Source organism: Festucalex cinctus, chromosome 13 (genome assembly GCF_051991245.1).
Source record: "Festucalex cinctus isolate MCC-2025b chromosome 13, RoL_Fcin_1.0, whole genome shotgun sequence".
NCBI lineage: Eukaryota > Metazoa > Chordata > Actinopteri > Syngnathiformes > Syngnathidae > Festucalex > Festucalex cinctus.
Genome location: NC_135423.1, coordinates 3,422,960 through 3,450,175, shown reverse-complemented (window position 1 = coordinate 3,450,175; position 27,216 = coordinate 3,422,960). Strand labels below are relative to the sequence as shown.

At 39.4% G+C, this 27,216-nt stretch overlaps 1 protein-coding gene across 5 annotated transcripts in view; it reads left to right on the top strand.

Moving 5' to 3' along the window:
* tenm4 (teneurin transmembrane protein 4) overlaps positions 1-27,216 on the top strand; it is a 321,917-nt gene that overhangs the window by 97,002 nt on the left and 197,699 nt on the right. For 4 of the 5 annotated variants that reach the window (XM_077540676.1, XM_077540675.1, XM_077540674.1 and 1 more), the window contains exons 4-5: positions 1,451-1,555; positions 4,433-4,731. The gene's annotated coding sequence lies outside the window, so the exon portion shown is untranslated. Of the gene's footprint in view, positions 1-1,450; positions 1,556-4,339; positions 4,732-27,216 lie in introns of those variants that run through there. The other variant, XM_077540672.1, reaches the window with a different exon arrangement.

Below are 27,216 nucleotides of genomic sequence, written 5' to 3'. Positions count from 1 at the left end.
CGTTTATTAGAGTCATAGGAAATATTGCCAAAAAATAAAAATAAAAAATGGTATCAGAAGTGGGATTAAAGGAGGACATTCAGGTGTGATTTGGGGAACTGGAGGTTGTGCATCCTGAAATCAGTACTCCTGTTTTTTTGTTTTTTTTTTGTTTTTTGTTGTTGTTTTTTTTTTTAAATATTTTGTATGATAATATGCCAAAAATATTTGGTGTCAGAAATTGGATCCGAGTATCGGCCATGTAGATGTCTTTGTGGGATTTTGTGGCTGCACCGGGGTTCATGAAGAAGAAGAATCAGCGTTTATTAGAGTCATAGGAAATATTGCCAAAAAAATAAAATAAAAAATGGTATCAGAAGTGGGATTAAAGGAGGACATCCAGGTGTGATTTGGGGAACTGGAGGTTGTGCATCCTGAAATCAGTACTCCGTTTTTTTTTTTTTTTTTTTATATTTTGTATGATAATATGCCAAAAATATTTGGTGTCAGAAATTGGATCCGAGTATTGACCATGTAGATGTCAAAATTAGTACTCCTGTTCTTCAATCTTTTGTATGATAATATAGAGAATATTGCCAAAATATTTGGTGTCAGAAGTGGGCGCCATGGAGCCACATCCAGTCCGGTATGCGAGAGTTGTGAGTGAGGTTATGCATCCGAAAACAAAAATAATGTTCTTTGTGTTTCAATGTTTGTCTAACAACAAAAAAAGTTGCAAAAAAATAAAAAATTGTGTGTCAGAAGTGGGATCCAATGTTCAGTCACCCATCCAATCACAATGGTCATGTGGAAACTAAATCCAGAGCATTCATTCGTCATCGTGCTGGCGACTCCGCCTCCATTCTACCTCCCCAAACTTGCCATCGGGAAGTCACGCAAAAAAAAAAGGAAAAAAAAAAAAAGCGAGCATTCCCACACGGATGCAGGGGCCAAATCCCCTCGCGGGCCCCCGCCGCCATTTTTACATGTGAAAGCGTCTTTCACTTTGCAGTCACTTTCTGAGCCGACCCCACCCAGATTAGCTTCTCGACACACAATGCGGCAAATTTGAGGACCGCCCCCTCCCCACAAGTCGCCGTCCGGCCTGGGGGTGACCAAACACACTTCCAGGGCCAGGAACTCTTGACCGGCAGCTCCGACCGGGATCGGGCAACGTGTTTAAGGATTTAGAAGCGGGACAATAGACAGATGGTGATTTTGCTTCACCTTCCAAACTACACAGGTCAAAGGTTACAATTGGTTGCGGCAAATCAGCTCGCAGGCTTTCAGTCAAATAGTCCGCTGAAGGGCGGGCGGGACACGACATTAGGTACGCCCGCAAATAATATTGTTGTGGTTTCTCACTAATGACATTATTTAATTTCTCATTCTGTTGATTTACAATGTGACATTTTCTAAAAATTTAAGTCTTGTCGAAATTTTTCTTGACAATCGTTTTTATCCATCTCAGGAGGCGGCCATTTTGCCTTGTACAGCCACATACTGTCGACTGAAAATGACATCACGGTGTCGAGGCTCAGCTTGCTATCATCACATGACCAAACCCATCAAACAGGTGAGCCTTGATTGGTAGCTACCTGAGCCCTTATGCTGCATTCGAGGAACGTGGGAAGTCTCCCAGTTCTGACTTCAAAGCATTTGAGGCAAATGTAAACAACCAAGATGGCTGCTTGCAATAAATTGGTGGTTGTTCTTGTTATGTCAGTCAAAATCACGTTGGAGTTTTTTTTTCAAATAATTAAATTAATGTTAAATAAATAGAATTTTTTTTTTAATATTGTGTAAATTATGTTTTGCCATAAACGGTTTTGTCTCTACTCGTGCTGCATTCGAGGATGGTCGGAAGTCGGAAATATCCGAGTTGAAACTTCCCAGTTCCGACCTCAAAGCGTTCGAGGTGAAAGTAAACAACCAAAATGGCGGATAGTGATAAATTGTTTTTTATTTTGGTCCTCAAAACTCAATTTGACCTCCAGAAAACTTACCTTTTTGCATTTTTGCTTCATTTATTGTTTTAATCTTATTTAATAAGCATCCCATACAGTTAAGTAGTTGACCGTATAATTTCATGCAATACTGTCACGTACGTTGTTTTACATAAAGTTATGGTGAATATTTATGAATGAAGAAAGCTATCTAGTTTTATACTCGAGTAAATTGTGTTTTGACATTCAGAGTGATGTCACATTTTAGTCCGGGGTGAAGTCGGGGTCCTTGTTTTTTTTTTTTTTTTTTTTTTACTTCGCCAGTGGAATTTCCGAGTTCCGGACACACTTCCTGGTTTGAACTCGGATATTTCCGACTTCCGACCGTCCTCGAATGCAGCATCAGGTTCCCGAGTTCAAAGGGGCGTTCCCGTGCATACTTCCTGGTTTGAAGTTCCTCGTCACAAAATGGCTGCCCCCTGAAATGGCTAAAAAAAACAAAAAAACAAGCGATTTTATTTATTTATTGCTAATTCTATTCTACAAATGCATAGAACATGATTTTTGCAAAGAACATTTTTGACTTGTCAACCATTTTAAAAGGGTGCGAATAAAGCTACTATTACTAATATTAGCTATCTGAACTGTATAATAATATATAATAATTATAATTAATTATAATAATTGTAATTAATTATAATTAATTATATACTAATTATAATTAATAATAATAATAATAATAATAATAATAATTCTTATTCCACAAATGCATAGAACATGATTTTTGCAAAGAACATTTTTGACTTGTCAACCTTTTTAACCGTGTGCGAATAAAGTTACTATTACTAATATTAGCTATCTGAACTGTATAATAATATATAATAATTATAATAATTGTAATTAATTATTATTAATTATAATTAATTATATACCAATTATAATTAATAATAATAATAATAATAATAATAATTCTTATTCCACAAATGCATAGAACATGATTTTTGCAAAGAACATTTTTGACTTGTCAACCATTTTAACAATGTGCGAATAAAGCTACTATTACTAATATTAGCTATCTGAACTGTATAATAATATATAATAATTATAATAATTGTAATTAATTATATACTAATTATAATTAATAATAATAATTAATAATAATAATAATAATAATAATAATAATAATAATTCTTATTCCACAAATGCATAGAACAGGATTTTTGCAAAGAACATTTTTGACTTGTCAACCATTTTAACCGTGTGCGAATAAAGCTACTATTACTAATATTAGCTATCTGAACTGTATAATAATATATAATAATTATAATTAATTATAATTAATTATATACTAATTATAATTAATAATAATAATTAATAATAATAATAATAATAATAATAATTCTTATTCCACAAATGCATAGAACATGATTTTTGCAAAGAACATTTTTGACTTGTCAACCATTTTAACCGTGTGCGAATAAAGCTACTATTACTAATATTAGCTATCTGAACTGTATAATAATATATAATAATTATAATAATTGTAATTAATTATTATTAATTATAATTAATTATATACTAATTATAATTAATAATAATAATAATAATAATAATAATAATAATAATAATAATTCTTATTCCACAAATGCATAGAACATGATTTTTGCAAAGAACATTTTTGACTTGTCAACCTTTTTAACCGTGTGCGAATAAAGCTACTATTACTAATATTAGCTATGTGAACTGTATAATAATATATAATAATTATAATTAATTATAATTGTAATTAATTATAATTAATTATATACTAATTATAATTAATAATAATAATAATAATAATAATTCTTATTCCACAAATGCATAGAACATGATTTTTGCAAAGAACATTTTTGACTTGTCAACCTTTTTAACCATGTGCTACTATTACTAATATTAGCTATCTGAACTGTATAATAATATATAATTGTAATTAATTATATACTAATTATAATTAATAATAATAATAATAATAATAGTAATAATAATTCTTATTCCACAAATGCATAGAACATGATTTTTGCAAAGAGCCTTTTTAACCGTGTGCGAATAAAGCTACTATTACTAATATTAGCTATCTGAACTGTAAATCAGTGTATTCAGTGACTATAACATCTAATGAACTCAGTCTTTTGACTATCCGTTAAATATGAATGCAGTAAGTTGGAGTGAGGGAGGGTGGAGGAAGAGAGAGAGAGAGAGAGAGAGTAAGGAGAGAGAGAGAGAGAGCGCAGCAGCCACTTGCAGGGACTCGCGCCTCCTCGCACCGAAGGGGGCGTCCCCGCACACTCTTGCGCCTCGCGTGTGCTCAGTGAGTGGGAGCACGCAGAAGCAGAAGCAGAAGCAGAAGCAGCTTGTCACTCCCCTGCATGCACATCGCCTGGCTGCCTCGGCACCGTGACACCTCGTTTTCCTGCTCTCCCAAACCCCCCCACCCCCCTCCCTCCCTCCCTCCCCATCCTCAATTCCAGGGAACGATCACGCGCATTCCAGCAACGTGGACGTGTTGACGTGCGTGTGCGGGAGCAGCACCCCCCTTTTTTTTTTTTTTTTTTTTTAAATTATCTGGAGCGGCGCGCACGGAAGGAAGGAGCACAGGACGATTTGGCTCCCTCTTTTTTTTTTTTTTTTTTTTTTCCTTTCCATGCAGCGTCGTGCACTGTGGAAATAAGGCGCATCCACGAGGGTGTGTGTGTGTGTGTGTGTGTGGGGGGGGCTCATCAAGTCAAGTGTGGACCCGGACGGGACCTGCTGCATCGTCTCCACCATGGTAAGCTGCAGAAATGCTCGTTGAAATGTACATGGTGCACGCAGATGTGGCTCTCCTCTCCTCTCCTCTCCTCTCATCTCTATCTGGTCTCCTCTCTTTTTCTCCCCCCTCCCATCCGAACCGCACCTTCGGTCCCGGCCGTGCACATGCAGCTCGCTCGCTCGCACGCATGCAGGCATGGTGCAGCCTCTACCTGCTTGCTCGCTGCGTGTTTTCGTGCATACGTGACGAAATGCGGGCTTAGCAAGGGGCTAACGTGCCCTCGTGGTTGCTATTATGATGATGAGATGTTCATTTTGAATGGGACTTGTAGTGAACATATGGAGTGCATAGGTTGGGTAGGAGAAAAGAAACTTTGCAAATTGGACTGTGGTGCTACTGTTAGAAACGGATAAAAAAAAAAAACGTATTAAATCGGCAAATATTTTATTAACACTGATATTTAACATCATTCATTCGTTACATATTTTTGAAATATTTAAAAAAAAAAAGCAAAAAAAAATAAAATTACTCTTTTTTTATATATATTTAATTCTTATTTATTTTATTGTATTTTTAAAAATATTTTTTTTCAATTTCAATTTGGAACATTTTTATTAAATTATTTTTGATATTTTTTTAAATTTCAGATTATATATTAAAAATATTTGTGCAGACTGTGTTTGTAACACTTTTATTAAAAAATAATTTTTTATATTTTTTTTAAATTTCAGATTGTATATTAAAAATATTTGTGCAGACTGTATACATGATGTTCATAAAACATATATGTATGCATAAAATGTTTCATTGTTTATAAACACATCTCCTGTTTTTTTTTTTTTTATAATTGAAAATTGTTTCCTAAAATGTCCGACAGTGTTATTAATAAGCAATGATCACGCTTGGTAATGTGTTTTGTTTTGTCATACGCTTCATTTTGAGGAGTTCCCAAACCGTGTGAGAGCAGTGAGTAAGTGAGTGAGTGAGTGAGTGAGTGTGAGAGAGAAAGAGAGAGACACACACACACGCACCCCCGGGAGCCATTGTTGGGGGGGGGGGCTGCAGCACTAGTAGCTCAAGACCATCTCCTGCTCTGATTGGCTGGCTGTAAAAAAAAAAACAACGTGTGTCCACTCTTCCATTAATGATTGTTTCATTCTGTGTCTGCGTGTGTCCTTTGAGGTGCGTGGTGTAGTAACGGACGTAATCGGATGTTGAATTATGGCAGTTTGAGTTCATCGTTGGCTTGAAAAAAAGGTAGCATGTAGTAGTAGTTGCTCAAAACGGGCCCCGATCCAGACGGCGATGCGAACCTTCTTGCCGATCAATGTGGGCGGAGCATGATGTCATGGATTCGCTTTTAGATTGAAATCGGAGTAATATGGCGGCTAATCGAGCCACCTGGAGGGAGCTATGTGGTTAGTAGGGGTGTAAAAAAAAAAAAAATCGATTCGGCGATATATCGCGATACTACATCGCGAGATTCTCGAATCGATTCAATAATCGGCAGAATCGATTTTTATTTTTTTATTTTTTATTTTTTTTATTTTTTTATTTTTTTTAGGATTCACACCTTGAGCATGGAAGAATGTTATATGAACGGAACATTAAGCCTTAATATTTTATTTTAATGCTGTTCAAACATGAAACAGATTACAACCTCTATAAGACTGAAATTTCAGATAAATAAATCATACATTTTCATATAAATCTTACACTCTACAAGCTTACTGATTAGTATTTTCTAAATTTGAATGAAAAAAAATCGCAACAATCGACTTATAAATTCGTATCGGGATTAATCGGTATCGAATCGAATCGTGACCTGTGAATCGTGATACGAATCGAATCGTCAGGTACTAGGCAATTCACACCCCTAGTGGTTAGCACATCTTGCCTTAGAGTTCAGAGTTTCGGGGGTTCGAATCGCAGCTCCAGTCTTTCGGCGCTCCATGAAAATAAAAGCTCGAGAAAAAATTGTCCTGCTGTGAAACAGCGAAAAAATGCAATGACTGACTTGGACAATATTTTTTGTGAAAATTGCCTATACGCTCGCGTTCGGCGCCTGCGGATTCGTATTTTCACAGATTTTAGTGTTTTTGATTTTTTCTTTTTCTTTTTTTAAACCACATTTTTTTGTGAAACACGTATATTGATATTTTTTTTTGAAGATGTAACACTATTTTTCTCTCTCCATTGCCTTTCACTGTGCTTCAGTTATACGCTGATGTTTTTTGCATTTCGCGCCCCGTCCCATTCCCTGTCCTCCCTTTTCGGCTCCATTTAATAATTCAAACCGTAAATCAACCGTAAACGATGATCGTCAAACAGTTTAACATTCATAATTCATCTCAGCATATTACTGTTGGTATGGTTTACAGAATATTTGATTTCAATAACACACACGTTCCTCCCCAAACAAACGTCTTCGAACATTCAAGACATCACTTACTTACGACGTACTTCTTTGACATCAATTACGGTGCTACAGTACATTCCCATGAGTTTGGGCTTTGGCGCCATCTTGTGGCATCTCATGGTGTTACCGAAAAAGCACAAAAATGATAGCTTAGACGTTCCGCAGTTGAAAACGTTGTACAAATATGTTCATTTTACTCAAGAAAAATACTGATTAAAACCAGGCAAACTGATCATTTTGCAGTGAGCTCACGTTTTTCTTTCGTTATATATAACAACGGTTTTCCTTTTGTGTCCGAGTAACCTTGGAAATTAGAGATTCAATTCAAGGGGGTGATTTTGGGCGCGAAAAGGGCGTTGAGGAAGAAGTTTGAAGTTGCCGCCACATTGTTACTCCCTCGTCTTTAAAATAAATAATAATGATAATAATAATAATAATAATAAATATAGATATATATAATATACGATACGGGTAACCCACGATTCGATACTGTGACGATATTTGGCTCACGATATCGATATCACATACACTATATCCGCGCTACGATTTTTGATATATTATCAAAAAAGAATTTAGCAACATATCTCGATATGTGACTGAAAAAGCCAACAAATGCCCATAAAAAGGAAAATGTCTAATTATTATTAAAACTTTGTACAATGTACAAAGTTCTCCATAGTGCCTCACTGCCTCTTAACCATTTAACTGTAAACATTGTAAAGTGAGACAAATTAAAGTGCATAAACATTTCTAACATAACACTGCACAACTGGACACATTACATCGATATCTACTGTCAGTATATCGATAATTTCGATACGGCAGTAGTAGAAAGCTATCAGCTACACGAGCTATTTTCTCAGGTACACCTTTGCCATTGGATGAGGTCTGATATATGAGTGGAAAAAAATGATCCAACTTGACCTAATTGATCCGAAAAATATATATTTATTTATTCAACAAATAACGTATCTTTGTCCATCTTATCTATGCCAACGACGTATAGTGACCAGGTGAACAATTCAATCTTCGTCCACTTATCTGTATCAACCGGTTACCATTCATACAACACTATGCTAGTTTTGTGTTCAACAAAACAGGACCAGATTTTACGCTACAAGTGCATTTGTGAGTGAATAGAGACGAGGTCATCATCATTTCAGAATATATATGTTTTATGACATTTTCATTTGCTGGTGTGCCTTGAGATTTTTTTTTTAATGTCAAATATGTGCAATAGAGCATCTGAGCTTTTTCAAAGATATAAAAGGCATTTGATGAAAATTAATTTCTCCATCACAATATGGCGTTTTATAATATTCCAGCTACCGCATTTATAGTAACACAAGCAGGTCAAAATAATTGAAAGAAATGTTAGCGTGAGAAAAACAAAAGATGTCCGTCGGGAATGTTGTGGTTTTGTCATTTCAAGGTTTATTATTGTGTTTATACTTTTCAGTGGTTTAGAAATTCACTACGGTTTCTTATTTAGTCAACACAAGAGGGGCAAAATATGTCCTCATATCGGGGCACCACTACAAGACCCATGCATAATTAAAAGCTGCAATCAGCGATTAGCGGGCCCTCGTACCTCCGTTTTAATTGCAAATCCAAGAAATAATCATCAAACTTTGGCGGCACGCTGCGCCCACATGAGCTCACGCGGGCGCGAGGTTTTGCATTTCGCGCGGTCCATCTGTCGGAGAAAAACCTGCTTAATTCATTAGCTCCCAAAGACGTATTTATACGTTTTTTTGTTTTTAAATGCTAGAGCATACAGAAGGCTTTGATGCAGCCGCTGAACTGAAGAGAATGCTTGAATCAAAGGTAGTTATTACAAAAACGGCCAGTAGGTGGCAGCAGAGTATAAGAGATCAACTGGTGCCATGTTGCAAAAAGCTCTTTTCCCCAGTTTTAAACAGATTTGTGAAAAACTATATTACGATGCTAATTGCTGCAAAACGGAAACATAAAAATATACTTGCTAAACCTTTTGTTAGGTTCCATGTTTTTATAAAATATAGAACACAATATTCTGTGGGCCTTGCAAAATCAGTCAAAATCCAGTAAAACAGCTGGGAGTGAATGAGTTAACGATTAGGGCTCGTTTGTGGGAAAAATCCCTCGTAGGATTTTGCTGAAGCGCGAGCCCTGGAATTTGCCGGGAAAAAATGTCAGCTTCCGCCCAAAATGGCCGACTAAAAATCACGTTGAAATCACCTCAAAAATAAATAGAGGATAAACAGTGAATATATATAAATGGATGGACGAGCACGAATATGCTGGTATGCTCTGTTTTTTATTTTTATTTTTTTAAACGGTATATCCTTTAAGCATAAATGAAACCATAACACGGATCTCTGCGTGTAGTCATTTTTTTTTTTTCACTGATGTCAGTAATTCTAAAGTGTCTAAGGAATCAATAATTCTTGCATAACTGCTTTTTCAGCAGGCGCAAGCCGAGTGTTTTTTTGGCCCCGGGGCTTTACGTTTAGCCGAGGCGGCTCCCTGATGCATCACGCATGCGCGTAGTCCATCAAAACGTAACACGTGACTGTGTGGCATCCATGTTAGGACACGCCCACACGCTTTCGCCCTCCCTTCCTCCCCCCCCGACGAGCCATTTCAAATCACCCGCGGAAGGGCCGAGCCGCGCGGCGACCCGCTCGTCAACCTTTTTTTTTCTCTCCACGCTCCCTCAAAGGAGCAGAAAGACGTTTAGCTTGTCTGACCTTGCCGCGCCTTCATTCTCACGCTGCGGCGACGGCTTCATTAGTTTGGATGTGACATGTGGAGGCTACTTCAATTCTTTATTACGTCCTCTGCCCAATAGTTTCCTGTGTTGGTGTTTGTTTGTTTACCACACATGGCAATACATTTGCGCCAACAACATGGTTGTTGTAGTAACAGTTGGGAGAACGATGACGTTATCAGAAAGCCAGGTTGGACCGAGAGTAAGCGTTTATAGCGGCATTAAGCTGTACAGAGCGTCATTCATTCATAAAGTACAAATTATTGGTGCGATCGTTTTTTTAAAAATAGATTTTTAGAGGTTGGCGTGGGCGTACAGTAAGCATCTAAAATGCCTCCCCGCCATCTCCCCTTCTCTCTCGCTCTGCCTCTGCGTGAACATCCAGAGAGCAACGGTGCACCGTGCCATGCACTGCTGTCATGATCCCGGGATCGAGGTTGCGCCAGGTTAATACATGCTTTCCAAAAACGTTATTTGCAAACTCGGTGTGGCTATTTGCGCTGGCTTTAGTGAATTAGACGCTGCATATCAATGAGTCTCATTTGCACTGGGGTGGGCATATTTTGCGTCAAATGTGTGCGAATCACCTAATTTACATATCGGGCTCTCCAAATTGTCCTTAGGTGTGATTGTGAGCGTGGATGGTTGTTCGTCTCTGTGTGCCCTGCGATTGGCTGGCGACCAGTCCGAGGGTGTCCCCCACCTACTGCCCAAAACCGGGCTGGGATAGGCGCCAGCACCCCCACGACCCTTGTGAGGAGTAAGCGGTACAGAAAATGGATGGCTGGATGACCTTCCATTGACAATGATACGCAGTCTGCCAAAACAACCAACATTGACCAACATCGTCGAAGGATGTGGGAGATACAGTTGGATAGTTCAGCTTTAAAAGCCGAGGGGAAGAAGTTCAAGTTCAACCAAGCCTGACTTGGGTGTCCCAATGTCAGAAGAAGTAGTAGAAGTTAAATAGAAGCCTCTATGGCTTTGTATTCCGAAAATATTTCCAATGATGATGAGAAACAGCCCAAATCTGACTAGGGCACTTTCCAGTATTGTAACATGGCACAGGTTGGAGGGCAAAAATCACGTAGAATCTTGTATGACCCCGCGTTCAAATGTGACCCCCAAACAGCACACACCCTGACGACAACGGTTTAACAGTTGGATCGATCAGCCCGGAAAAAAATCCCTTGGTTTTGCAAAAACCCTTCGAAAAGATTAGAAACATGTCTATGCCTTAGAAAAACACAAATGAAACTGTTAAAACGCTCACCGTAAAAAATGTGACAACCAGCCAAGTGCCCTCAGCCAAGGCTTAGACAGTACTTTCTTTTGGTGCAGAATATTCCTGACGTTCCATTGGAACAAAATACCCCCGAGAGGATCCAGTGAATTATTGCCTAATATAAAATGGCGTGCATCATTGGATTGGTTTTGGTGGCCGTCATAAAATACGACACCGCATCTCACGATGCGTCGTGTGTCTCGTCGGTGAGTGAGCAGGTGGGAAAATATGAGGCCCGTATAGCTCCGGGCTCGGATTACTTTCGCAAGTCACCGTCGTCGTTGTTTGTATTGGGGGGGCCAGGTGTGAGCTTAACCCCCAGGACACGCCTCCTGCACCCACACAAAGACTCTTCATCCGGTCAATTGTTTGATGGGGGGGAGGGAGGTGGTCTTCCAGACTGTGTGATCAAGCAAAGTGGATCCTGTGACGTCTGCACATTCATTAACGGCAACACAGGAACAATGAAACATACCATTGGACGTGTTGAGTGGAGTTTTCTAAAAAAAATTAGTAGACGGTGCAAAAAAAAATAAATGAATTAAGTAGAATGGAAATGTTCATTTTCTGTTTCCCTCAACATTTCAAATCTTGCCAAGTAGGACATTTCCCACTTGGAATTTTCCAGGTCAGACCTGGAAGTGTTCCAGTGCAAAGTAAACAAACAAACAAAAAAAACAAAAAACATAGCTGTGCAACGTTGCTAAGCAAGTCAGCGACCATGTTTGCTTTCATAATTGACCAATTAATGCAAATAACCCTAAATGCAGTAGGAGAGATAAACAATTGTGTATTTTTGAGTGAAAAAAACAAAACAAATATATAGTCTCTTTTTCCGCCAATAAAATTGGTCATAATCTTTACAAGAACATTGATGCTCTTTTTTTTATTTTTATTTTTTTTTTTTTTTTTTAGGATTAAAAAAAAAAATAGTGTGAACTTTTTATAAAATATTAGATGTTTTGCTGGTTAGACGGAAATAAAACGCCCGTTCAATAAAACCCCGCCTCTCCCCGTGTGATTGATTTAGTCCGCAGAGGCGGTGCGGGGGTGGGTCTGCACTTTATGATGTCATAAAGTGAGCACTGGCTTGTTTTCTCAGGTTGGGAGGGGCTGCTGCTTGGAGAGCAGAATAACCTAGAATTTCTCAGAGAGGGGTGAATGGAGGAAAATGCTAGGGGTGTGCCAAAAAAATCGATTCATAAAAGAATCGAGATTAATATCCAAAAAACGATTTTTATTTAAATTAGAAATGAAGAAGAAGGCACTTACAAAAAAAATTATTATTTTATTTTTATTTTTTTTTAAAAGACACTTTAACTCATTCACTCCCAAAAACGTATTTATACGTTTGTTTGTTTTTTCTTTTTAGGTTTTTGTATGCTGGAGCATTATGAAGGCTTTGATGCAGTTTGACCTGAAGAGGTCGCTTAAAGCAATGGTAGTTATACAAAGAAAAAAGAAAAAAATGGCCAACAAGTGGCAGCAAAGTATAAGAGATCAGCCAGGGCCATGTTGCAACAAGCTCTTTTTACCAGTGTTTTCAACAGGTTTGTGAATACTGATGAAACTCAGCTAATTCTAATGCTAATTGCTGTAAAATGTAAAAACAGATACAAATACACTTTTTTTTCCTGATGAAAGAAGAGACTTCAATCTTTATTTTGGTAGGTTCCAGGTTTTTATAGCAATAGAACATGAAAATGGCTGGGAGTGAATGAGTTAATGTCTCTATTTGTCATTTTGTCTTGCAAAGCAGACTGGAATAGATCATGACAATGTTGTGCATATCTGTAAATTTAAGCAGAAATCATTTGTCCATCAAATCATTGTGAATCGAAAATCGTTTGAATCGAGAATCGAAAATCCATTCTGAATTGAATCATAGACCCAAAAATCGTAATTGAATCGAATCGTGAGACAGTCAAAGATTCCCAGCCCTAGAAAACACCACTTCCTCCATGTTTTTGGTGAGGAATTTGCATTTGAACGCTGCTAAAAACCTCGAAAAAGTTGATTTTTTTTCATGTTGCTGTCCCTTTAAGAAATCCGATTTGCGATTTACGCGACGATACATGACAGGCGTTTACTGCAAATGATTTGGCTTACCCCCCCCCAACCAAGCTACGGCTCCCGAACCCAAGTTTGAGGACCCGTGCGCCAGACGACTCTCTGCTCACGCCGAGAAATGGAGACTGACTGCTTCGAAGTAGCGCCGCTCGCAGCTTCTTGCTCCAGCGCCGACTGTCGCCTCAAACATGCCCCGATGTTCCTTTAAAAAAACACAGCGTGGCAAATTACCTCTCCGATTTGAACCGCCTTTCATTTTCACGACAGCGCGGCAGCCTCCCGTTGAACTGCGGGGGAAATAAGTGACAGTAATTACATTTACAAAAAAAAAAAAAAAGGAAAGAAACCGTGTTTGAAGGTCAGCATTCCTCCGGCAGCCGTCACGTCCCTCGGGGGGGCGTCCCGCAAACAACGTGCGAGCTTTTTGTTTGGCCCTCCCTTCAGAACCCCCCGCCCCCGCCCCCCCCCCCCCCCCTAGTGGCGTTTCATCATGACCAGCGCCATCTTATGCAAGACGCTGAAACGTGTCCTAATCCTCAGGTAATTAAGCCCCAGTGGTTCACGCGTCGCCGTCCCTGCGACCGCCTCGTCGCAATTTGGAGCTCTCGTTTTTTTTTTGGCGTCTTTTGCTTTAATGAAGCCGTCTCGGCTCGCCTCTTTTACGTTTAGCTCAATTTTGTGCGGTTTTAGCGCAGCTGCCCAACTTTTTGCATTTTCGCCCCCGCTGTGATCAATATGCACACGCAGTGGGAGATGTTGGAGTCGTTTTAGATGGGGAGCCGGAAAAGGAAGGTCAAGAGCGTGGTAGTTTGCATCTTTGGATACAGTTATCATGTCTTAGAAAATATGAGAAGTCGCTTTGCATTTTCAATTTTTAATTTTTTTATACGGATGCAATAAATGATTAACGTATCTCATAGCGCTTATGGCAGGGGTGTCCAAACTTTTTCCTCTGAGGGCCACATAGAGTAAAATAGAAAGCTGCAAGGGCCACTTTGATTTTTTATTTATATATATTTTTGTAGTTATTTATTAACATATTCATTCCCAGACCAGTAAAGAAAAATGCATCATTTGACGTCTTTTTCCGTCAATGGCAGTGAATGAGTTAAACATGGTAAAAATCAATGCAGCAATTATAAATTGTTGATATAATGTGCAGTTACTTATTGAAAACTGCTAACAGTCACAAGGCAAAGTGGCCACCCTGTGTGCCAATTTACTAAAAATGCTGCTTTCACCACTTCTTTTTCAATCTAAATCAAAAAGATGTTAAAGATGATCATGCAACAACAAATATAAACCATAAAACAACATACCAAAAAAAAAAAAAAGTACAAGCTGTGCATGTCCATGCAATCTACTGCAAAGATGAGATGCTAAGTCATGTGATGGTTCGATCGAAACGAGTGTTGTTCCGATACCGATACTGGTATCGGCAGAGGCGCCGATACTGCATTAAAACAGTGGTATCGGTAATTACAAGTAACATGCCGATACCATTAATTTCAACGCTAATATAGGATTTTGGATGCAGCATCTTGCGTCTTGCTCGTGCACGACATTCTTCTGATATATGACAAGTTCACTGCATGCCGATCCAAGATATCCTGTTGGCCCTTGAATGCTCTGAACCAATGGCAGGACAGCTTTTTCATGTTGAGGAAAAACCAAAACAAAAAACGAAACGTAGGTATCGGTATGGTATCGGCCGATACTGAAAAGCTGGGTATCGATATCGGGTGCCAAAAAAACGGTATCGGAACAACACTACATTTTAGTACCAGTATCGATCTGATATCGATACTGATGGCATCGATAATATCGATATTTGGATGGATCCGCCCACCTCTAATGCAGCATAACAGCAGCAGTGTTGTTGTCCTGCCGCTGGCGACGAGGCCCGGGCTATACTTTTTTTTTTTTTTCTTTTTTTTTTTTTGCGAGCGTCAGGCGCGGAGCGGCGTCTCCTGGCGGAGCCGACCTTCAGCTGTTAGGCCATCAATATTCACGAGGCCCCGCGAGCTTGCCCGCTCGCGCTCTCGTGCTCCAGTCACAGACGCGGCGGCACATTTTTCCTAAGATGACATTTTTGCCGACCGGCCTTATTTATCAAAAAACGTATGGAATGTGCTGACCCGTTCTTCGACGCGGCGGCGCGACCCAGACGACAACACCTGTCTGTTTGTGTCGTGCGGTCGCGTAAAAAAATGCATCGACGTTATTGATTTAAAGCCGCCCGGGTGACAAAAAGTCATTTGTCATTCTGTAATAGGGGTTCAGCAGTTGTGTTCAAAAAATAAAATAAAATAAATAAATAAATAAAAAAAAGACGGGTGGTAGTTGATAAGAAAAATCACTTTTGATATATAGCCGCCGTCTGTTGTTATGTAATAGGCAACGCAAAATGGTCGCCGTTTGAAAACGTTCTGTGGCGATCTCGCTTGGCGAAAGCGATTTTGAGCGCGGGCCCGGTCCAGTTGCGTGTAGCTTTAGCGGAATCCCTCTTGAGTGATTTTAACGTCTCCGGCGGGATTAACCTTTTGATGGGAAGATTATGTCGCTTGGTCTCGACGTTGCATCTGATCGTCTTGCTTTCTGTGTACAGTGCAGCATGTTGCCAGGTCATTCTTCAAGTGATATTGACGAAAAGGTGTGCACGCCTTCTCGTCAAGAGCACATTAGCTTAGCGGTCGGTTAGCATCACAAAGTCACATCAACGAGGCGGCGACTAGTATATAATAACCGCCGCGGATTGTTTATCTTGGCCAAAAAATACACTTCAGTATTATCCAACCACTGTCTGCTTTTTTTTAATTTTTAATAAGGAGTGCGTCTGATGAAGAATACTCCAGCAATTACATTTTTGCTCACAGCCACACGCGCCGGCATTGTTTTTATGCAGCAGCAAACGACACGTCCAAATGGACAACATGACGTTGTTATGATGTCGATGGATTACGTCACCACGTCAATTTCACAATATTTCAAATTCTTATCACCCCCCCAAAAATACACCGTAATTAGGGATGTAACGATATCCAAATGTCACGATATGGAGCTCACGATACGATAATTATTACGATATTGTGGGGGAGGTTGGCGATATTTAAAAAAGGTCACAATATTGTAAAAAGCATGAGGTCATACTAAAAAAAAGCACAATATTGTGCTTTTGTCCATGACATAGTTATATCATTATTATTATTATTATTATAATTTATTATTATTATTATTATTATTATTATTATTATTATGATGTTATGTTGTTAATGCAAGCACTCATTGAGTTCCTCCACATATTGACTTGCTCCACAGTCATATTACGTTCCCCTTCATCTGAAGATTAGTGTAGATTTTAAACATAGAAGGGCCAAAACATCCCTAATAAAAATTAAATTGCACTAAAAAAAATAGCCACCAGAGGATGCAAGAACTGCACAAATGGAACTCAGCCTGACTTTTTTTTTTTTTTTTTTTTGGACAGATGTGTTGCATTTAAATATCGTGAACATGACGACGATGATATTGTGGCAGTTTTAATATCACGATATCACGATATTGCGCTTATCGTGACATCCCTGCCGGTAATATCGTCGAAGGTATGCTATGGAACACCCCTAGTGCCAACATAGGTGCTAAATTTCCTGAACTTGGAAATATGCCCATGCTAATAAATGGCTAAGATGCTAATAGAAGCGCATACCTTTTTTTTGTGGTATCAAATTGGAATTCTGTGCGCACGTTGTTGTTGTTGTTTTCCACATAAAATAGCAGAAATGACCTCACCATGTACCTTGGATAACAGAATGTTCTTTCACAAACGTTCCACAAAGGAGTCAAGGTGTTTTGCTGGCTGTATTGTATGTGCTTGCGATGAAATCTCCCATTTGTTTCAGCCGTAATCCATTTCAAAGAAAAGGCGAGAAAAGGTCTTTGTGAACCTTCGGCACCGTCGGCACGTCGCGTTCAACGTCAACGAGGCCGCGTGCGATTCATCAGCCGCCGAGGACAATGCGCGCACGGCAGCGCCCGGATCGCTTTGCTTCTTCTTGAGAGATGACGCTGATAAACGCTTACACACACAAAAAAAAAAAAAAAAAAAAGACAGTCGTTTTGGAATGCATTGTTTTCAATAGTCGTCGTGATCGATTACGATAAAAGTTTTGTACGGTCGGTAACAACTTCACATTATATGCCCACTTGAAGAGAATACGTTTTATTTTGTTACCGCACTAATATAGACAACATTATTGGATAGGGGTGTTAAAAAAAATCGATTTGGCAATTTACCGCGATATTACATTGCACAATTCTCGAATCGATTCAATAGGTGGCCGTATCGATTTTTAAACATCCATTTTTGACGGAAAAATATTCAACAAAAATGTCTTACTTAGGGTTATTATTCACACCTTAAGCATGGAAGAATGTTATATTAATGTAACATAAAGCCTTAATATTTTATTTCAATGCTGTTCAAACATGAAAACGATTACAACCTGTATAAGAAGTTTCAGATAAATAAATAATATATTTTCATACAAATCTTACACTGTGCAAGTTTACTGATTAGTATTTTCTAAATTTGAATTAAAAAACAAAACAAAAAAAAAACACGAAAATCGGCTCAAATTCGTATCGGGATTAATCGGTTTCTAATCGAATCGTGACCGCCACATGTCCAAAAACTTTTGTCCAAACGGTGTGGCACCAAAATATGAGCATTCGAGACGATGCTATGTGGACAAAAGTATTGGGACACCCCTGCTCTAGTTGATTTGACCACGTGCAACAATGTTGTGCATCAATCATGTTTTCTGTCGAGTTCTCCAATTTTGTGACACGACAATATGCAGCCAAAAGTATTGGGACACGCGACTGTTCCGCCCACAGCCGCGCGTGTGTCCCAATACTTTTTGTCCCCAGAGTGAATCTGCACACATGGCGACCCCGTCTGCGGTCACGTGACCGCATACGGACGCCAGCGAGCGCATCGGGGCTTGGCGCCGCTCCCGAGCTGGACGCTCAGCGCATGCATCAGTGTGGTCCAGTTCTGGCTAAACCAAGCGTGTCGTATTGAGCCGCTGGAAGCCCGTCCGCATCACAGCTGCCAGGTTTTTTTTTTGTTTTTTTTTTTCCCCCAAACAGCACAAAGGTTTTTTTTGTTTGTTTTTGAAGCAGAAATTAAAATATATTTTGCTGTAGGGGTCTCCATATAGTTGTGGCGTGTAGTTGGCTTTTAAGCCAGTGTGCTTGATCCAAAAGTTGCGGGGTAATTGTGCATCATCGTATTTTGTCTTTTTTTCAAATTTTTTAATAGAATAGAAAAAGAATAGAATGTCATTTATTGTCATGATACATCTTATTCACTTTTTTTTTTTTTTTCCTCAGGTCATACTGGATTGTCATCTTAGCACAAAGGAACTGTTGAACTGAGTTGAGGCACTTCGTTTAGACAAAAGTAGTCCCTTGCCGCTGTCTTGGCCTGCATAGTCATTGGGATTTTCAAATTTGTCTGTTTGTGACTCGGAACACGACGATATCGGTGGCCGATTAATTATCGGCAATTATTGACCAATATGGCGTCATACAGATAAACCGCCGATAAGAATAGACTTGTTCCGTTGGTCCATCTGTTGCGTTTGCGGCTCAAGTTGTGCTCAACTCCTCAACCCTATTTGTGATGTCACAATCAAGGTTATTTTAGTTAACTAAAACTCACGAAAAAACTAAAACTAAAATTCAAAAAACAATTTTGTTAACGAAAATTAAATAAAAGCGAAAATGCGAAAACCAACAAACTACATTTTATGTTTACAAAACTAACTAAAACTAATTATAACTAATTACTAACTATAACTAACTAATTATAGCAAAAATGTCCTTTGTTTTCGTCTTTAATTAATTTAATGCATGAGCCTTTAGGGATGATTTTAAGTAGATTTATTTTGATATGAACCGGAATAATGACGATTGAAAATGTGTCACACAGAAGTGATGTCATCTAGCAGCGGCCAATAGAAAAGCACCTTCAGATGACGTCACTCCCATGGTTTTTGGAATATTGTGCACAAGTAATACATATTTAAAAAAAAAAAAAAAAGAAAGAAAAAAGCTTAAACTGAAACTAAAACTAAACATTTATTAAATAACTAAAACTAATAAAAACTAACAACCATGTAAAATAATTAAAACTAACTAAATAATAATAATAATAAAAACAAAAACTCAAATCAAAACTAGCTAAAATGAAAAAACTATAATAACCCTGGTCATAATTCATAATAATGTGTTTGCAGAAGATGCATCATGTCGACATGGCAATCTCCAGTGTGGGCTTTTTTTTTTACTGTGTCTCCCCAAAATATTTCCCTCGCATTTTTTTTTTTTTTTTGCATCATTATCGTGCATCCCTATTTGTGGCTATTCTGTCGAAAATATCCTGTCATATTTTCTGCATTCCAAGGACCCGTTGAAGTGAGTTGAGGAGCTTCATTTAAAAAAAAATATATATATATAGTGATTAGCGGCCATCTTGTGGCATCAAAAGGCAGTTAGAGGACGGTACACTAAATCCTGTAAATACAATATTAAATTTAATCATTACTGCTCATGTAGTACTACAAAAATGTTTTAGTCCCGTTTTACAGTCAAGGTAGCCCTTTATGATGTATTTCTAAATGGTGAACTATTAACCTATGAAGTGCAGTTTGCTCACGTATCCCAATTCCAAAGCTCCTTTCGTTTCAGTCTGTGTTTGTGCTGTCGTGTGTGAGCAAAACGAATCAATGAGGAGCGACACAGCGTCACAGGGGAAAAAAAACAAACAAAAAAAGCGCTCACGACTAATTTGTACCTCGTCTTCTGGAGTCGGCCATGACGGCGCGCAAGCTCCGAGGCCCTCAGGCTCAGCCTCTCTTGTTGAGTCCAAGTGAATCAAAACACTTGTTACCGACAACTGCTGCTGCTGTTTTTTGTTTTTTTTCCTTTCTCCTTTTTCATTTCACTGAATCCGCGGTCACGTCGGACGAGAAGGGCGCCGGCGTGTTGTTTACCTCGAGAGCGACGATCGTGCGCGTTCACCCGCCGACTGTTTAGTCTTTTTGGGCTCAGACGTCAACACGCTGCCTGGTTTTCAGTGATTTCCTCGTTAAAAAAAAAAAAAAATACCACACACAAATCAGCATGTTTGCGCAAGTGGAAAATGTGGAAATGACACCGCGAGGGATGTGTTAACACGTCCATCTGCTCGCGGGGTGCTCGGAGGATTCGCGAGGCGGTCGGGTGTTACGGCGCTAGCAAGGTGACGGGATTATTTTCGCCGCCAACTGCTCCTTTTTACCATTCCAGCATTAGAGGCACGAATGCGCCTGTTTATCGTCTTTACATGTTATTGACTATCAATGAAGACGTAGGCAGAGGTGGCAAAAGTACTCACATTGTACTTAAAAGTAGTACAGATGCTTGTGTAAATAAAGACTTTGGTCAAAATACACATACTGATTCAACATTAGTTAAAAAACAACACAAAAGTACAGATGCTGAAGATGCAATCAAAGCCGTGGCTAATACAATAAGAATCATTGGCGTAAAGCAAGTACTGTATGTTGATTTGAACTGTCCTAAGATCTTTGTAAGTCAGTGAGGAGCAGTGTTACTTGAAAAGATTACTTGAAAAAGTAGTCTGATTACTGATTACTCCTCAAAAAAGTAATCTAGTTACTAGGGATGTAACGGTATCCAAATATCACGATACGATATGATCACGATATGAAGCTCACGATACGATAATTATCACGATATTGTGAGGAGGTTGCCGATATTTAAAAAAGGTCACAATATTGTAAAAATAAATAAAGAAATAAATAAAATAGCTCATACCAAATTTTTTTATTCATAAATATAATAATATTCATAAATATAAATATTCTACTTTTGTACATAACTATTGTTAACTAATGTTACGTACTATTACGTTCCCCTTCATCTGAGAAGTAGTGTATTTTAAACATAGAAGGGCCAAAACATCCCTAATGAAAATTAAACTGCACTAAAAAAAAAAAAACTAGCCACCAGAGGGTGCTACAACTGCACAAATGGAAATCAACTTCACTTTTTTTTACAGATGTGTGGCATTTAAATATCGTGAACATGATGACCACGATATTGTGACAGTTTTAATATCACAATATCACGATATTGCCGGTATCGTTACATCTCTACTAGTTACTTTACTGATTACTTTATTATCAAAGTAACTAAGTTATAGCTGGGCCGAAGAAAATGTAGAACTGCTTGGCTTTCTCCTTACCTGTCGGCTTTGCTTCGAGTTGGATCGCGCTGTGCTGTGATGTAATTCCTCAAATTGGATGTGGAGTTTCTTTCAACCCTTGAGAGGGTTTTCTAATCTTTACTGGACAAAAATGTGAAGTAATGGCTGTATTTCCAATGAGCTTCTTCCATTGTTTTCGTCGTGACGAGGTTGGTCGTGTCGATTGATTTGGCCAGACTGCTAGCGCAAGCCGAGAAACTGAAGTCGTACCCCCCCCCCCTTTAACTTGTGTATTGGATCTCATATATTGTGTAGCTGCAGCTACTGAAAATCTTGTCGACCATATGTAACCTTGCCTTCCCCTGAAAGTCGCCTCATCCAAATACTTCCTTCCGCACAAGATTCCGCATGAAGTCTCCCCTTAAAATAGTCCAATAATCCTTTCTTGAAAGCTGCACAGTTGGGGGATAAGAGCGCTTTCGCTGCAGTCTCAAAGGATAAACTCACTCTTTTGTCTGCCTTAAAATAGTATATTTAACACGCTTATAATTTGTCTATATTTGTAAGTTGCTTCCCGAATCTTAAGACTTTTCAGACAATCGTATACATCGAACTTGGGTTTGAAGTCGGGCTTTTCAAACCTGGGGTAGCAGATTCTAAGCACGTCTAGGATTTCAATATAGGGTTTCAATCTAAGAATAGTGTTTCAAACCAAGGGTAGGGTTTCGAATGAAATGTTTGAAACAGGATTTGTGTTTGCAATTTAAAGCTACAAATGACAGTTTCAAGGTATGGTTGCAGTAGCAGATGTCAATACAAAATATTTTGACAGAATTAAAAATAAACAACATGGGTACCACATGAAAGATCGCATTCCATTCTTTCATTAGAAAAAAAAGTATGTTTCTACCTTATTCCGTTCTTTAGTAATCACCATTTGAAAATGGGTCATTTGAGTTTAAAATTGAAAAGAAAAGATACATTTTCTCCACAACAGTGACTTTGATACTAATATTTTTTGTTTTAGTGACGCTCCATCAAATTAGGTTTCATGTTACAAAGGCTTTGATTATTCACGTCTGCCTTGAAATCGTTCTATTTCATCAAACTGTTGTTTCATTGTAATTGGCAGCTCTAGTTAGGGCCCGAGGAGCTACCGCTGCCATCTGCTGGCCACAGTTCGTGGGTGTTTTTGATTTCACAACTCATTGACCCGGCTGCGCTGCACTTGGACGATGCACTGACCATTGATATAGTCACAAAAAAAAAAAAAAAAAAAGTAGTTGACGTCACTTAACGTTTATGGCGGTATACATTGTGATTTTATTCAACGTTATTAAACATTTTTGGTAGTCAAAGAGTTAAAAAGCCATTTAAATGAGTTAAGTGATAAAAGATAAAGTACTATATAAATGCACTGCATTTACCATTTTGATCCAATTGGAACTTGCCATGGCTAGCATAAAATGCACTCCGAGCTGGAGCACATCATCAGATTTCATCAGATTGCGTCTTCATTGTAATTCGCAGCTCTAGTTAGGGCCCGAGCAGCTACCGCTGCCATCTGCTGGCCATAGTTAGTGGGTGTTTTTGATTTCATAACTTTTCAAAAAGTTCAATGTCTGTCCCATTGAAAATGAATGGGGGAAAAGTTGGTATTAAATGTGAAATTGTGACTACTTTAAGTAATGTGGAATCAGACGATATATACCCCGGTAGGCGTGAATTTTTTAAGCTCGTTGAAATTTGAACAATGTAAATTGGAAGTATTAAGTGGGAGTTTTTACGTGACAAAAAAGTATGGAGAATAAAAATTACAATAACATATGTGGGAATGCATTCCCACAATTATTAAACCTCTTTTAGTCTACCGTCTTTTGTTGTAAATATCTCATGTTTCAATGTGGGCACATGCGGCTTAAAATCAGGTGCGCCCTATAGTCCGGAAATTACAGTAAATTAAATAAATGCAAGACACAAGTGTGCATTAGTTTGCTTTGAATTCTTTCCTCTGCTTAAGTGGTGTTATTCCCCCCATTCTTGCACTGTAGTTCTCTGTCGACCGATCAATAAACATCAGTGTCTCTCTCTGCACCAAAACTATTGTGACTTGTGCACCAGCGAAGGCCCGCTGAGGTGTTGACAAATAACAATAAATCAGTAAAACAGGAGTCGGGGAGCTTTTTGGGCCGTAAAACGAAGCCGCAGTGGGTCAAAGCCGTGAGCTACAGCGCGGCAGGTTGATGAGAACGTTCCTCTGACTCAGCTCAAACGCAGAAAGCATGATCTAAATCACATGAGCTCCTCTGTGGATCCTTTCACACCAACAACCTTGCAGGTATAGTTTAAGGTTTGCGGCACATTTCCCACTTAATTGGAACTAAACATCAGATACGATTGCCGCTCTTCCTATCTTCCACGATCAGGCGAGAGACATTTAAATAAAAAGGCACGGCGATGACATGACGGAGAAATGTGCCAGCCACCTCACGATTTATTAGTCGAAACCTATTTTACATTTAAAGTGGAAAGCCGGCGGCGGGCGGCGGAATTGTGACGGCGTTATTCCGCGCGTGCCTGATGTGTCAAAAAATGATTGTGGTGACGTTTTTGGTGCGCACGGCACAGTTGTTGTCACCGCTGATCTAGTTTACGTAAGAAACAAATCGCAAACATGGGGATAAAGATGTTACATGGGACAGAAATATGGAGACACATTTCTCCTATTTAGGCTAAATCTATTTTGAAACTGTACCCTGGATTTCAAGTCTACATTAAAACCCGAATCATCTCTTTTAACCCTAATTTGAAATTCTAACCCTGGCTTAAAACTTTAACGGATTTGAAACCTTAATTTTAAACCAACAACAGATTTTACTTTCTTCTAAAACTATGCCAGTTGGTGATCAGTGTGTTGACATGATGTTGTAGTTTGTGTCCTGCGAAGGAAAATCACGTCTTATTTGAACTACTCTCCCTCATAAAATAACAATATATCCCTTCCTTATAATAAAAAAAAATGAATCTGGAGCCAGAAAGACGATCGGGGAGAGGAAGAGCCGTCCAACATCCTGCCTGTAAAGAAATAAACTTGCAACTGGATAAAACCCAAAACCAATGTTGTTCGTGGAGATCCGCTTTTAAGCTGCACTTTACACTTTTCAACTCATGGCTGTTGTGTTTTCCAGTCCTGTAAAACTTGATTCTTGAGTTTTATATTGAAGGATGAAGGCAGGTATCGTAGTTGTTATGTCGCTAATGTTGCGTGTTGCCATTCTCGTCGTCCTGATCAAAATCAATCTTGCGATACAGCCTCCATGATACTTGTTAATAAAGTGGCCTCTGCATTCTGCGTTGTCCCATACGATAACAGATATGACTTTGAAAAATGCATATTTTCAACTGAAGACTTGCCAAAAAGTTCATATCCAAGTCTCTTGTTAACAAAGTCAAATTGAGCCTTTTATAGTCCCAACTCCAAAAATTGGTGACACAAGTCTGTCCCAAGTGAAGTCATGTGACTCAAGTTGCGTTATGTCGTACGACTTACCCAGTACCGTATTTTTTGGATTATAAGTCGCAGTTTTTTTTCATAGTTTGGCCGAGGGTGCGACTTATACACTGGTGCGACGTGTGAAATTAACACATTATTATATCATTTCACATGTTGTTTTCACACTAAACCGCAAGAGGGCGCTCTAGGCCTGTGTTGGTAAGTTCAACATTGCCGGTAGAAGAGCATCGTCTGCCTCCTGAGTTGGGGGAGTTGTTTAAAAGTGACACCGAGGATGAAGATTTCATTGGATTTAGTGATTTGGAGTGAAACTGATAGTTTGGTAAAACTTGTTAGCATGTTCTTTATGCTAGCGTTCTATGAATAACTTGTAGCGATGGGAACATAATTCACCAGCGGAACGTTGGGACGAAGGGAGAGTTCCGGGTGGGAAGGCTTTGTTATGTGGAAAAGGGGAGTTAGCCTGTTAGCTTCTAGCTGAGTGGGGAGTTGCTGTTAAGACCTCAGAAGCTGATGTCAATAAAACGCCAACCAGCCTTTGGCTCCGAGCTTCAACACTCCGCCCCGACTCCCGTCACTGCTCGCTACAAACTCTTAATAAGTTATGTCGTTACTGACATTACCAGGCATGTCAGTCATGTAACGTTAGTATACCGTACGCTTATTCAGCCTTTTGTTCTCTCTTTTACTTTCATTTTAAATTGCCTTTCAAGATGACATGTATGTTTTTGGTGTTGGATTTTACCAAAAATGCGACTTATACTCCAGTGCGACTTATATATGTTTTTTCCTTCTTAATTGTGTATTTTTTGGCTGGTTCGATTTATAATCCGGAGCGACGTATAATCCGAAAAATACGGTGCTTACATTTTAACGTATGCCTACGCTCTGCCTAAATATTTACTTGTATGAATTCAAGCATGCGAAATCTCAAAACAATCATGACTGTGTGTAAACGCGGCTTTGGTCGGTTGAGCGTGAGACGACACAAGCGTCAAACAAGCTCCAGGATTCTCCACTCGCGGTTAGACAACCTCCAACGAGGATCCGGAGGAAAGCCGCGCTTGTTTCCAAACTTGTTCAACACGGAGACGGTGTTAACATGCTTTGTTCCTGCTCAGCTGCGCAACCCCCCCCCCCCCCCCCGCCCCCTCTCTCAATCCAAACATCGCCCCGGTTTGAAGTCTCCTCGAACCTGCCAAGTAACCGCGGCCCCCGCTTTAGGAGCCCGAGGGAGGCTCGGGTTACAAGCGTCTAACCCGCGCCGCATTAGCGGAGCTCGGCGAAATAACAGCTCGCCATCTGGAAGCGATGCGGCAGCCGTCCTCGCCTTCAATCACGCTGACCTCAATTAAGTTTCATTTGTTGAGTAGTTTTATTCACTCCTTGGCTTGGCTTCTGCCTCCTGCGGAAATTCGTCTTCTACTCCAGTGGTTCTCAAACTTGGGGTGTCCAAGCTGTTACTTGGCGTCTACAAAATAATAGTAGTAGTAGGAACAATAATAATAATAATAATATGAAGCATCCAAAACATTGCACTCGAACAAACAGCCCAATTCGTCTTCCCTACTTTTCTGTCAAGGTAGTTATGTTTAATCGGCGTAAAGATTACGAGACGGTTCTTGACAAAAATGTGTCCCCTGGACCCAAAATGTTCGAAAAACCCTCCTATGTCCCCCCCCCCATTAGTCCACCTTCTGAGGGGTTTTGAGAGAGAGCACCTTGAGTGCGCCAGGACAAAGCCGGCCTTTGTGCCCGAGAGAGCCTACTTGGTATGCCGGGGGGTTAAGAGTGGATGTTTTTTGGCGACGCTTCCCGCTCACGGACTCGGGGCGGGCAGCGGGTCGGTGGGGTGGGGTGGGTTTAGACGCGGTCTTTCTTGACCCCACTTAAACGGGAGACAATGAGCGCACTTGAGCAGAGTCCTCGTCGGCCTCCGATCTTGACCAGCGTTCGCTTGTCTTCGTTTTACGGCGGCGAGAAAGAAAGGGAAAAACCTCACGTGAGCTCATCATTGGGCTATGAGAGCTTATTGGAGAATGTAACGTAAGATTTTAATAAGCAAGCCGCAAGATGGCGTCACGTAGGTTAATGTAGCGGAACTTCAACGACTGAATAGGATCCAGTACAGGAACTGGATTCATTTCAACATTCCTGACTGAAAAAAAGTTAAATGCTCTAGATAGTA